This window comes from Miscanthus floridulus, chromosome 2 (assembly GCF_019320115.1).
Source record: "Miscanthus floridulus cultivar M001 chromosome 2, ASM1932011v1, whole genome shotgun sequence".
NCBI lineage: Eukaryota > Viridiplantae > Streptophyta > Magnoliopsida > Poales > Poaceae > Miscanthus > Miscanthus floridulus.
In genome coordinates, this window is record NC_089581.1 from 9,459,751 (window position 1) to 9,474,488 (window position 14,738).

General features: G+C 49.7%; 2 pseudogenes; one reads left to right on the plus strand and one right to left on the minus strand.

Annotated features, from left to right (window-relative positions):
• LOC136536065 (indole-3-acetaldehyde oxidase-like) overlaps positions 1 to 10,429 on the plus strand; it is a 34,842-nt pseudogene extending 24,413 nt beyond the window's left edge.
• Positions 10,430 to 11,589: 1,160 nt separating this feature from the next.
• LOC136536066 (zinc finger BED domain-containing protein RICESLEEPER 2-like) lies at positions 11,590 to 13,865 on the minus strand (annotated as a pseudogene).
• Between the last annotated feature and the right edge of the window lie 873 nt (positions 13,866 to 14,738).

The window sequence follows — 14,738 nt, forward strand, 5'->3', positions numbered from 1 at the left end:
GCTCGGATACGATAGATCCCGTAATATCTGTAACTTCCAACCGATCTGTAACCCTATTCCTCGGGCTATATAAGACAGGTAGGGACCCCCATATTTTCATCGAATCATACGCAATACAATCCACGAAGACACAAGATGTAGGGTATTACGTCAAGCCGATGGTCCGAACCTGTTTAATCGCTATCTCTTAAATTCTGTGTCACCGTCCTATTTTCTCACGTGCATCTCCATTGATTTATTTAAACCCGTGGACATACGTCCTCGATACACTGCCGGCCTTATTTCGTCTACAGCCTCCGACGACGAGAGGTCTGTCTCGGGCAACCTGTGCCGATGCACCGGATACAGGCCCATCATCGACGCCTGCAAGAGCTTCGCGGCTGACGTCGACCTCGAGGACCTGGGCCTCAACTGTTTCTGGAAGAAAGGCCATGAGCCTGCAGAATTCAGCAAACTACCGGGCTACAACAGAGGCAGCGTCTGCACCTTCCCCGAGTTCCTCAAATCAGAGATCAAGTCTTCTCTAGAGCAGGCGAATGGTGCTCTAGTTGCAGTCTCCAACGATGGCTGGTACCATCCTAAGAGCATCCAAGAGCTTTACAATCTGTTTGATTCCAATTGGTATGATGAAAATTCTGTGAAGATCGTGGCTTCAAACACTGGGTCTGGAGTGTACAAGTATCAAGACCTATATGAAAAGTACATTGACATCAAAGGAATCCCAGAGCTTTCAGTCATCAACAGAAGCAGCAAGGGGGTTGAGCTTGGATCAGTTGTGTCCATCTCTAAAGCCATTGAGGTGTTGTCAGATGGAAACCGTCTCTTCAAAAAGATTGCAGACCACCTGAACAAAGTAGCTTCACCATTCATTCGGAACACTGCAACCATAGGGGGAAACATAATCACGGCACAGAGGTTGCCTTTTGCATCAGACATATCAACCGTACTACTAGCTACAGGTTCGACGGTCACCATCCAGGTGGCTTCCAAAAGGCTATGCCTCACTTTGGAGGAGTTCTTGGAGCAGCCTCCATGTGATTCTAGAACTCTGCTGATAAGCATATTCATCCCATATTGGGGTTCAGATGGAGATGGTATCACCTTTGAGACGTTCCGAGCAGCACCTCGCCCATTTGGCAATGCCGTCTCATATGTCAATTCTGCTTTCTTAGCAAAGACTTCAGAGGATGCAGCATCAGGTGACAATCTCATTGAGGACATGTGCTTAGCATTTGGCGCTTACGGAGTTGATCATGCCCTCAGAGCCAGGAAGGTTGAGGATTTTCTAATGGGGAAAGCAGTGAGCTCGTTTGTTATACTTGAAGCCGTTCGACTGCTTAAAGAGTCTATTTCACCATCAGAAGGGACAACACATCCTGAATACAGGATCAGTTTGGCTGTCAGTTTCTTGTTCACCTTCTTGTCTCCCCTAGTGAAGGCTGATACTCCCAATGGGCCATATACAAATGGCAGCTCTAAGTATTCATTTCAGGATCAAGCTAAGGTTGACATCAATGATTTACCAATACGTTCAAGACAAGAAATGGTTTTCACTGACGACAAATACAAACCAGTTGGCAAGCCGATCACGAAAGACGGGGTAGAGCTACAAGCTTCTGGTATACACCTTTATTCCAAGAGACTTTTATGGTCCATCAAAATTTACCAAGCGATGCCTACCAATTTTTGGTATCTGAGGTACCATTTGATGGATCCTAAAAAGGCTCTTATTCTAATGTCCAAATCCAATTGATCTATCAACTTACATTTGATTTCTTAATATGCTTGTTGTAAAGTCTATCATCCTCATAGCACAAAATTACACTCAGATGGTCCTTTTTATTTACTCTTGCTACAATAGTTTGGTTAGAGTTGAACCATCAAATAAGATCCATCCTTGTGTATTTTGTTCTCACATTTACTATAGTTTCCCTTGAAAACCGCTCTAACCATATCCTGTTTTACTTACACAGGGGAGGCTGTGTACGTTGATGATATCCTGCCCCCAAGGATTGCCTCTATGGAGCATTTATCTATAGCACACACCCTCATGCTCATGTAAAGAGTATCAACTTCAAATCATCTTTGGCTTCAAAGAAGGTCGTCACAGTTATCACTGCAAAGGATATTCCAAGCGGTGGGAAAAATGTTGGAAGCTGCTTCATGATGCTAGGAGACGAAGCACTTTTGCTGATCCAGTTACTGAATTTGCTGGTCAGAAAATTGGTGTCGTGGTAATGTTTCTTGAGTGTTCTTCATAAAAATCAGTAACGTGTTTTTTTAAAAGGAAATCTCATAGTTTCATGTTGCTCTTCTATTTCTCAGATTGCAGAAACACAGAGGTACGACTATATGGCAGCAAAGCAAGCTGTTATTGATTTCAGCACAGAAAATCTTCGGCCACCAATTCTGTCAATAGAAGATGCCATCAAACATAACAGCCTCTTCCAGACTCCTCAATTTTTTGCACATAAGCTACAGCCAGTTGGTGATTACAACCAAGGGATGTCTGAAGCTGACCATAAGATTTTATCAGCAGAGGTACCAAGTACTTTGTTTTGTTCATGACGATATAAACCTGTTTTTCAGCCAGGCTAAACACTCACACCTAGTCTTTTTTGTTGTTGTTTCCACAGGTAAAACTTGAGTCCCAGTACTATTTCTACATGGAAACACAAGTGGCACTAGCTATTCCTCGTCACAATCTCCTGAGCTCACACAAAGTGTGATTGCAAGGTGCCTTGACATTCCTTTCCATAATGTCCGTGTGATCAAGAGTCAGGAGGAGGCTTTGGCGGAAAGGGAACGAACTAATCTACTGTTACCTGGTGTGAACACAACAAGGGAAGATGGCGTTGAAAAGGCCCTCTGCTATGATACTATAGCCGCTGCGGGTGCAGACACCGCATGGCTCACCTGCAGCACTGTAGCCATGCAGTGGCCGGCGCAGAGTGAGTCCTGTATGTTATCTAGTTACTATTACAGCATGTGGGTTGTACTAGGACTAGATAGATAGAGTTGTATAAATAGACTGCCACGACAACTCAGTAAAGAGAGTTCAGATTTGCCATCACACAGACAGGGCTTCGGCCAACGCTGGTGTCTTGTATTGTGCGTGCTTGCTCTGTTCTCCCTTCTTCTTCTGGTCATAGTGCGTGGAACGGACAACGCTTACTCGTGGTCGGCACGGCTAGTGGGTGCTCGACAACACTGGCGGGTGCTCCATAAAATCGGCTGAGTGGTTTACTCGTCTGAGCCGGTGATCCTGTGGCCAACAAGGAATGCATGTTGTGAGTCTTAACTGTAAGTCTGAGTTCAGTTCGTTTTGCTTTCATTTTCAGTTAAGTTCAGTTAGCGTTCTGTTAGCATAGAGCTCGGCTTTGGATTCTTTCCTCCCGAGCGCGTCTTTGTACCGATTCTGTAGGATCGTGGCGTGGACTGGGCGTGTGGGATGACACATGCAGTAGTGCGGTTCATGGCCACGAATGTCGGTTGGTGCGAGCAAAGCCCGGCCACCATTTTCTTTCCGTTGAAGTCTTCTCTGTAGTTAGATACAAATAATAGAGGAGCATAAACAGAAAAGCTGCTGCAGTTTGCACAGCACCAAAAATACCCTGTGTTCATCGTGCTTGTATTCTCAGTACGTGAGGTTGAGAGTTTCTTGGCCGGAACATTTCCGGCTGACATTTGGCATCAGAGCCGAGATCACGCCGCCGGCGCCATGTCCGAGTCTCCGTCGAAGAAGAAGGAGGTTACTCCATCGCGTTCGCCGCGCCGCCGCCGAGGCCGCTCGCACACTCGCCGCTCTCGCGCCCGCAGCGGGTCGCGCGTCCTGGAGCGCATTGTGGAGCGTCCGTCCGCGAGCGTCGCGTGGCCGATGCTCACGCGATCCAACTACCCCGAGTGGGCGTTGGTCATGGAGGTCAACTTCCAGACGCTCCGAGTATGGGACGTCGTCGTCGACGCCATCGACGACGATCCTGACGAGGACGACTACCACGACGATCGGGTGGCCATGGCGGGCATCCTGCGGTCCGTACCGCAGGAACTCTGGAACGCACTCGCCGTCCGGCGCACGGCGAAGGAGGCATGGGACGCCATCAAGGTCCTCCGGGTCGGCGACGAGCGTGCGCGCGACGCCACCGCGCAGCAGCTCCGCCGCGACTTCGGCAACCTCGCCTTCAAGGATGGGGAAACCGTCAGCGACTTTGGCGTGCGGATCACCACTCTCGCCACGAACCTGCGCACCCTCGGCGACAACATCTCCGAATCCGAGGTAGTTAAGAAACTGCTGCAGGTAGTGCCGGAGAAGCTGTCCCAAGCCGCCGTCTCCATCGAGATGTTCTGCAACCTCCGCACCATCTCGATCGAGGACGTAATCGGGCGCCTTTGGGTGTTCGAGGACCGCGGCAAGCAGAAGTCCGTCACGGACGCCATGGGGCGTCTCCTTCTCACCGAGGAAGACTGGGAGGCGCGCCGAGACCAGGACAGCTCCGGGCGCAGTGCGGCGTCGAGCTCCAGCGGCAAGAAGCGCGGCGGCCGTGGTCGTGGCCGCGGACGCGGCAAGAGCGACGGCTCCGCACCGCGTGATGGCACGAAAGGGCAGCCGGCCGGCGGAAGGAAGCCCAACCGGGATCAATGTGTACGCTGCGGTAAGACTGGCCACTGGGCCAAAGATTGCAGAAGCAAGCCCAAGGAGGAGGCCCATATGGCGCAAGCTGACGAGGACGACGAGCCGACTCTGCTGATGGCTCACGCCTCTGTCTCCTCCAACGCGTCGCTCGCACAGACTGGCGGAGTCCGATCCACTTCTTCCCCGCCGCTACGCGTCATTGAGGCAAAGGTGCTCGCGAAGCTTGATGGCTCAACCGAGCGCGACGACGGCGTCTGGTACCTGGACAGTGGAGCGACGAACCACATGTCGGGCTGCAGGGACGCGTTCGTCGACATCGACACCTCTGTCCGCGGCACCGTCAAATTCGGCGATGGCTCCGAGGTGGCGATCGAGGGGTCCGGCACCGTCCTCTTCGAAGGCAAGACTGGTGAGCACCTGCCACTCACGGGGGTGTATTTCATCCCCAGGCTTACAACCAACATCATCAGCTATGGTCAACTCGAGGAAGGCGGCTGCGAGATCCACTCCAAGAACGGGCTTCTCCGAATCCGCGACAACAAGGGACGGCTGATCATGCGCATCCACCGTTCGACCAACCGCCTGTACCTCCTGCGCGTCAAGATCGCCCGGCCGCTCTGCCTGGCCGCGCGCACATCCGACAGCGCGTGGCTGTGGCATGAACATTACGGGCATCTGCACTTCGATGCCCTCCGGAAGTTGGAGCAGCGCGGCATGGTGCACGGACTGCCTCCCGTCGACCACGTGCACCAGCTCTGCGCGGACTGCGTCACCACCAAACTGAAGCGCAGCCCGTTCCCATCGCAGGCGAAGCGACGGGCTGAAGGCGTCCTCGACTTGGTCCATGGAGATCTGTGTGGCCCAATCTCGCCGCAAACACCCGGGGGTAAGCGCTACATACTCCTGCTGGTTGATGACAAGAGCAGGTACATGTGGTGTGTGCTGCTTGCCGCGAAGAGCGACACGCTCGCCGCGGTTCGCAAGTTCCAGGCACAGGTGGAGGTGGAGTCCGGCCGTCGGCTGCGTGTTCTACGCACTGACAACGGCGGTGAATTCACCTCCGTCGCGTTCGAGGAGTACTACGCCGAGCGTGGAGTCCAGAGGCAGCGCACGGCGCCCTACACCCCTCAGCATAACGGGGTAGTGGAGCGCCAAAATCAGTCCGTGATCACGATGGCGAGAAGCTTGCTGAAGAGCCAGAACATGCCGGCATCGTTCTGGGGCGAGGCAGTGGCGACTGCCGTGTTCCTGCTGAACCGTGCCCCCACCAAAGCTGTTGACGGCATGACACCGTTCGAGGCTTGGCACGGACGGCGTCCCGGCGTACACTTCCTGCGGACCTTCGGCTGCGTGGCCTACATCAAGTCGACGAAGCCACGTCTAAGCAAGTTGGAGGACCACGGAGTGCCTGTGGTGTTCATCGGGTACGAACCCGGGGCGAAGGCATGGCGCTTCTACGATCCTGCCTCTCGGCGTGCGATCGTGTCCAGAGACGCTGTCTTCGACGAGGCTGCAGCATGGAGCTGGGGTGACTCGGATCCGTCCAGGGTCAATGGCTTTGACTTCGTCATCGAGCCACAAGAGCAGGAGGAAGATGCTGGCGGGTGGGTCCAGTCACCGGTGTCGCCGGACGCACCAGGGTTCTTTGAAGAGCCTGGCGCGGACGCGCACCAGGAGCCATCTGCCGTGCCAGCGTCATCTCCAGCCACACCTGCGCCGGCAGCAGCTCCAGAGGTGGAGTTCGTGTCGCCTCCTCCAGACGCTGATGAGTACCTGGACGCCGACAACGACGACTTCGAGCCTCGTTTCCGCTCCATGGACAGTGTCCTTGGACCGGCAACCCCGCCAGGGCTGGCTGTGCGACAGCTTGTCCTAGCTGCACGCACAGTTGCAGCTGAGCTCCACCTTCAGATCGAGAACGAGCCAGGCACATTTGCAGAGGCTCAGAAGGAAGCACCGTGGAGGCGTGCCATGCTGGAGGAAATGGCGTCTATTGAAGACAACCAAACCTGGCAGCTAGTACCGCTTCCTCCTGGTCATCGTCCGATCGGGTTGAAGTGGGTATATAAGCTGAAGAAGAACAGCGCCGGCGAGGTTGTCAAGCACAAAGCCCGCCTTGTTGCGAAAGGATATGTTCAGCAGCAGGGCGTGGACTTTGAAGAGGTGTTCGCGCCTGTGGCACGGATAGAATCTGTGCGTCTGCTGCTTGCTCTGGCCGCTCAGGAGGGGTGGTCAGTGCATCACATGGACGTGAAGTCCGCGTTCTTGAATGGCATGCTGACGGAGGAAGTCTACGTCAAGCAGCCTCCTGGCTTTGCCGTCGCCGGAGAGGAGAACAAGGTGCTGCGCCTCCACAAGGCGCTCTATGGACTTCGGCAGGCTCCGCGCGCATGGAATGCAAAGCTCGACGAGACGTTGGTGGCCCTCGGTTTTGAGCACAGCGTGTCGGAACATGCAGTGTATGCCCGTGGCATGGGCTCGTCGCGTCTGCTAGTGGGCGTGTACGTCGACGACCTCGTCATCACCGGGGACAACGCCGACGAGATTGCCAAGTTCAAGAAGCAGATGAGTTCCAGGTTCAAAATGAGCGATCTTGGTCTGCTTTCTTTCTACTTAGGCATTGAAGTGCAGCAGGGAGCAGGGGGCATCAAGCTCTCACAGGCAGCGTATGCACGGAAGATACTGGAGCGTGCAGGGATGGCAGGTTGTAACCCCTGTCACACCCCGATGGAGCCACGGCTGAAGTTGTCTAAGAACAGCACGGCTCCGATGGTGAATGCCACTGAGTACCGTGGGATTGTTGGATGCCTGCGATACTTAGTGCACACACGGCCTGATATAGCTTTCGCCGTGGGTTATGTCAGCAGATTCATGGAGACTCCAACAACTGAGCACCTCAATGCAGTGAAGAAAATTCTGCGCTACATCTCAGGTACACTGGATTATGGCTGTTATTACAGACGTACTGGAGCAGATGTGAAGCTGCTCGGTTACAGTGATGCTGACATGGGAGGAGACATTGATTCAAGGAAGAGCACCACAGGTGTTTTGTTCTTTCTTGGATCGTGCCCAGTAACTTGGCAGTCCCAGAAGCAGAAAGTTGTCGCCCTCTCCTCCTGTGAAGCAGAGTATATAGCAGGGACGACGGCAGCTTGTCAAGGAATTTGGTTGGCGCAGCTTCTGTCAGAATTGAAGAGTGAAGAGCGTGCTGCCTTCCTGTTGAAGATGGACAGTCAATCTGCCATTGCTCTCAGTAAGAATCCTGTCTACCATGATCGAAGTAAGCATATAGATGTTCGATATCATTTTATCCGCGAATGCATTGGTGATGGGAGGATGGATGTTGAGCACGTCCACACTGAAGAGCAGCTCGCCGACATACTGACCAAGCCGCTAGCACGAGATCGTTTCTGTGAGCTACATGTTCAGCTTGGTGTCGTCAACGTCGGCAAGGAACTTCAGACTTAGGGGGTGAAATGTGAGTCTTAACTGTAAGTCTGAGTTCAGTTCGTTTTGCTTTCATTTTCAGTTAAGTTCAGTTAGCGTTCTGTTAGCATAGAGCTCGGCTTTGGATTCTTTCCTCCCGAGCGCGTCTTTGTACCGATTCTGTAGGATCGTGGCGTGGACTGGGCGTGTGGGATGGCACATGCAGTAGTGCGGTTCATGGCCACGAATGTCGGTTGGTGCGAGCAAAGCCCGGCCACCATTTTCTTTCCGTTGAAGTCTTCTCTGTAGTTAGATACAAATAATAGAGGAGCATAAACAGAAAAGCTGCTGCAGTTTGCACAGCACCAAAAATACCCTGTGTTCATCGTGCTTGTATTCTCAGTACGTGAGGTTGAGAGTTTCTTGGCCGGAACATTTCCGGCTGACACATGTAAGTGCAGACCGCTAACTAGAGCATTTATTTACTTTTTAAACACTTCCAATATTAATTACCAATGTATTCTCAACTGAAGTTTGTGATCTTTGTCAGATCGCATGTGCGTGTGCCGTTGCCGCATTCAAGCTCCACGTCCTGTTAGGATGTACCTGGATCGCAAGACAGACATGATAATGGCTGGAGGGCGGCATCCAATGAAGGCGCAGTACTCTGTCGGGTTCAAGTCAAACGGCAAGATCACAGCCTTGCACCTGGATCTTGGGATCGGCCTGTTCGGGAGACCGTAAACGATCGTGGATTATTTACTGCTGGCTAGTTTGGTGTGAGAGAAAAACACGGTTCCTGGCTGAAAATTTACGATCGTTTACGAGCAAGTGAACAGGCTAATGCTGAAATATCCCTGGATTTGAGTCCAGTGTTGTCGTTGGCCATCATAGGGGCTCTCAAAAAGTACAACTGGGGCGCTCTTGAATTCGATACCAAGACCTGCAAGACAAACGTGTCCTCGAAGTCTGCATTGCGAGCTTCTGGTGATGTGCAAGGCTCTTTCATCGCTGAAGCTATCATGGAGCATGTTGCCTCAGCGCTCTCGGTAGACACCAACACCGTCTGGAGGAAGAACCTCCATGACTATGAGAGCCTCGTGTTGTTCTACGGAGAAAGTGCAGGTGAAGCTTCCACGTACAGCCTGGTGTCCATGTTCGATAAGTTGGCCTTGTCTCCAGACTACCAGCTCATTGCTGCAACGATTGAGCAGTTCAACAGGAGCAACAGGTGGAAGAAACGAGACATTTCTTGTGTGCCAATCACGTACGAGGTGGACAGTATGTTCAGTTGGCTAGTTCGTATCGTTGCTGGTTCGTTTATGTGAGAGAGAAGTACTGCTGGCTGGTTCATGTGAATAGTACTGGACTTATGATGCAACTTTCACTAGCTACTTAACTATGGAGCTGCCATCAATGAGATACACCTTTTCCAAATTACTATACTAGCAGTGCAAATTACTATACTAGTCGCGTTCAAAAAAATAGCAGTGCAGATGCAACTGCCAAGCCAAATTGTTGGAGGCTGCAGCTTCGATTCTTCTCAAAGCTGACATGTATGTGACTGGAACTCTGCCAATGAACATCACAGGTGGAAGTTAATGTCCTGACAGGAGCAACCACAATTCTACGGAGTGACCTGGTGTACGACTGTGGGCAGAGCTTGAATCCTGCCGTCGACTTGGGCCAGGTAGGTTATCGCCAAAGGTGAAGAAAAACTGTTTCTGCAGACCATTCCATCAACATAAACGTGCTGCTCCTCTGAACACTTTTCACGATCGACCCAGATCGAAGGCTCATTCGTCCAAGGAGTGGGCTTCGTCACCAACGAGGAGTACACGACGAACTCAGACGGCTTGGTCATCCACGATGGCACATGGACATACAAGATCCCCACAGTGGACACCATCCCAAAGCAGTTCAACGTCGAGATGTTCAACAGCGCTCCTTATCAGAAGCGCGTCCTGTCTTCAAAAGGTGAGTGCCTCTCTTTCTCTCTCTCTCTCTGCACAATGTTTGGTCCTCGTTCCAAATCCTAGCAGACTTTCTCAGCTTTCTTGGTAACTGAAAGCACCGCACTGGCTGCTGCCCGAAACTGAAACCCTGACATGGTGTGCTGTGGATTGAACCATTTTTTCTGTTGCAGGGGCGGGCGAGCCACCGCTGGTTCTTGCATGCTCGGTGCACTGCGCCATGAGGGAGGCCATCAGGGCCGCCAGGAAGGAGTTCTCGGTGTGCAGTGGCCCCGCGAACTCCGCCGTCACGTTCCAGATGGACGTGCCGGCGACGATGCCCGTCGTCAACGAGCTCTGCGGCCTGGACGTCGTGGAGAGCGTGTCCGCTGCCGGCCCAACCACAGCCAAAGCATAGGTCCAGAAGGCATGCATCAGGCAGCCCCCGGCGCACTGCATGCCAACGCGAGAGACAATGCCATCACATTGCCAAGCTCGTCCAGCTCGTTCGTGTTGGGCAGGACGAGTGTGTATGTTGGAAATCTTGTGATTTTGACTGGTTTCTGAAGAAATTCTGTATTGAATTTTTGCTGATACGTGGACGTAGCCGTTCCTTTGATTGAAATTACTCGATTCTTTAGTACAAAGCGTCACACTCGCACCTCTGTATGACGTGGGATTGTGGGTGCGGAGAATCTGATTTCTCAAAGCTGTACGTGGCGTGTGGCCAATCATATAAATATTTGTGTAAGAATAATTGTCCTCAGTTTCCATTCATTAGCAAGTGGTTTTATAATTCCAGGATACATCCATACATTACGACTCTTCATATGCTAAGAGCTGTTCACATTCTAGATGACTCTTCGTACGCTAAGCTTGTCATATTTCTAATAATTTGCATCTCGTCCAGATCGGCGACTCAGTCTGGGCGTTTGGTTTTAACCGACAATTCGGTTCGGTTAATTCGGTTATTTAAAACTTCGGTTTTCAGACTTCAGCCCCCGATCGGTTCTCCAGAAAACAGGAAACCGCAGAATTCAGTTTCGATTTTTTCTATTCAGTTTTCGGTTTTAACCGAAATAACCGAAACTCTAGAAAACAAGCTTACAAGCAGCAAGCTTGCATAAATTCAAGCACTCCAGAAAACAAGCTTACAAGCCTCAAGTGATATATTAGTACAGTGTATGAATTCAACAAATCATCGAGCTTACATAAATTCAATAAATCAACAAGCTTACAAGCTTACAAGCCTCAAGACAATACAAAATAGAATTACATAGATTCAAGAGTTCTTCATTATTCAAATAGAGAAGTAGCCGCAGGCTAGCAGCAGCATCATATGCCAGGATCCATTCCATACACCAAGACACCAAGTGGGGAGACAAGTACCGGACAGAATCACATTTGAAGTACTGCAAGCATCATATGACTGGAGCATCAGCAGTCCACAGTCCTGCAGCCATCAAGTGATCTCAGTTAGTGAATGTGAATCTCAGCAGTCCAAGAAATATTAAACAGATGAATGTACTTATGTACAAAACCTGCAATATAAATTTACCTTTTACCAGGTGATCAGGACTAAGTAGCTGTAGTAGCTTCCTTAGAAATGGACAGGCCACCAAGTTCTAAAATAAATAAAGAATAGATGATCTAAGTTAGTACAGTGTATGAATCATGAAGCACATTAGAAGCAACTAATAATTTAATATGTTACCTTCCTCAAGCAAAAACATTTGTTCGCTGTCCTCTTCAACACTAACATAGTTTCCTCCACGAAGCCAATCATTTGCACAAACGAGGCGCTCAACCATTTTTGGGGTTAGTGAGGTCCTAAAGTCATCAAGAGTTCGGCCACCAGCAGTGAAGGCTGACTCAGAGGCAACTGAGGTGATAGGAATCGCCAACAGATCACGGGCCATTCTAGATAATATTGGGAATCTTGTTGAATTAGCCTTCCACCACTTTAGAATGTCAAATCCTTTTGTGTCCGGCTCATTATCTTCTGATAGATACTTGTCTACCTCAGATTTGATAGTTCCACCCTCACTGTTAATCTGCTCAGTAATTACTGACATCCACCTACTCACTCTTGTGCTGGTTTCAGCTGATTCAGATTCAGTAGGTTGTGGTGCCTTATCTTTTGGGGCATACATTTCCTTGTACTCTTCAAACAAAGCACGAAAATAAGTGTTCACTGTATCCCACAGCTTTTCTCCTATTGTATCCCCAAACATTACCTTAATTCCTATTCTAATGCATTTTGAAAGTTTGTATGTAGGATCAATAGCAACACAGAAGAAAACAATGAAGTTGAGCAGCTGATCCCCCTTATCTTTCTCTCCTCTCTTCTCTCTGTCTCCCAATCTCTCACCATACTTATCTCCCCAATACTTGTAGTACTTCACTAACATTCTCATACCCATTTTCTTACACAGGTTGTCTTCACTATGACACCATTCTCTCAGCAGAAGTAATACATCAGCAATCTCATGAAAATAAGTGTGAGATGTTGGACGACTTTGTATAGAAACACGGAGAGTGAGGTCATAAAAGTGTTCAAGAAACTCAGCCATCTTCCTAGCCTTATCCCAATCTGTTTTTATTGGTACCCCTGGACCATTCTCTCCTTCTAATTCTAATTTGTAGTATGGGTCTTCATCACTATATCTTTCAAATGCTTTTTGGTACTTCTGTGCAGCATTTAACATAAGGTAGGTTGAGTTCCATCTAGTGCAAATATCTAAGTTAAGAAATGCTTTGCTCTGTACCTTGGCTAACTCAGCACATTTCTTAAATTTTACCAACCTAGATGTTCCACACCTGATAAACTTAACAGCAGCACGGACACGCTGAATTGATATATCAATTTCCTTCAACCCATCACCTACTATTAGGTTGATAATGTGAGCAGCACATCGCATATGCAGGTACTCTCCTTCAGCAAAACAACCTTTTGACTCATTCAAGATCCGCCTCACATACTTAATTGCGTTATTGTTTGCACTAGCATTGTCTACTGTTATTATGAAAACCTTGTCAATGCCCCACTCAGCCAAACAATTCTCTAATGATTTCCCAATGTCCTCCCCTCTATAGCCCTTAACCAAGAAAAAACCAATAATTTTCTTCCTTAGGTTCCAGTCATTGTCAATAAAATGGGCTGTAACACATATGTAGTTTTGGCTATTCTTTGCAGTCCATGTGTCAGTTGTGAGGCAAACTCTTTCACAATTTTCCTTAAAAATTTTCTTAAGCTTTTCTTTCTCATCTTCATATACTTTAACACAAGCTCTAGTGATTGTTCTTCTAGATGGCAGAATAAACCGTGGACATGCTTCTGCCATTAATTTCCTAAGACCAGAACGTTCAGATAACATAAATGGTTGTCCATCTTCAATTATCATCTCAGCAAAAATCCTTCTAAGTTTATCAGGATCAAATTTCCAAGTGGTTACAATACCCATACTACTAGTGCCAGCACATGGTGTCAGTTGCAAAGTTGCTTGCTTATCAACTACTGGTTTGTTTGGATTCTTTTTGCAAATCTTCAGATGAGCTTTCAAGGATGACGTACCATTTGTTCTTGAGCCACAATGAAACAGCTTTTGACACCACTTGCACTTGGCTCTCTCTTCCCCATTATCAAGTTTGACCTTGCTGAAACTATCCCATACATCAGATCTTAGAGCCATGGGTTTCCTTTTCCTGGATTCTTCATCCGCTTTCTCTCCATCCTTGCTCTCCTGCTGCTCCTTGCTTGCATCTACCACTCCAGTCGTTGACGCTCCAGCTTCAGTTTCTTAAGTTTGAGTCTGATTAATCTCACAAGCAACAGTTTCATCTGTGTCCCCCATCTAGAAACGAAATGTTTCAAATCAGGAATTAACAACAGCAAGGAGAAGACCAGAAGAAGAATTGAAGCTCGATCTAAACTTACATTGGAGGACTGCTTCGTCCGCGCCGCCGTTGTCTTGGTCGAAGAACTTCACGAGGGTGTTGCCGGGCGCCTGGCCGCCTGCCGCGCCTCCTCCCTGGTCCCTATGAGGCTGCGACTGCGCTCTCAGCCTTCCGCCTCCTGCCTCCCTTCTCCTCGCCGGCTCGCCGTGACCTGCTCCAGTCACCCGCCGGCCGCCACTCGACGATTTAGGGTTAGGGAAGGGAATGGCGAGCGTCCGAGAGAGCGGGATGAGCGGCTGCGGCGCTGCCTCTCTGCGTGCTGAGCTGCGGGATGGCCGGATGGGGGTTTCCTTTGCGTCTTGATGGGCCGTCGAACTATGGGCCGTGAGGGACTGAGGGCATGACCGCGTGAGGCGACGGTCGACGACTCGACGGAGGTGTTTCCAGTTTTCTGGTCTGCAGCATGCACTTCGGTTTGTTCGGTTCAGTAGGAGTAGAAAACTGAAGCCGAAGCCGAACACCGAACAGTGCAAAACCATAAACCGAACCGACAACAAAAAACCAAACAAACCGATATTTCGGTTCGGTGCGGTTCGGTTCGGTTCGGTTTGTGGTTTGCGGGTAAAAAGTGCCCAGGCTGGTCGGCGACAGATATGATTATGGAGTTTTTTTTTCTCTACTACCAGCCAGTAAATTCTGGATTTTGGATGGAATAATAATCTGACAGGATTTATTTTTCACCGGTGTTTGGTTTCCTCTTCTAAAGTTTAGTCCCTGTCACATCAGATGTTTAAACATTGATTTGGAGTATTAAACAGGAGCGAAGCCGG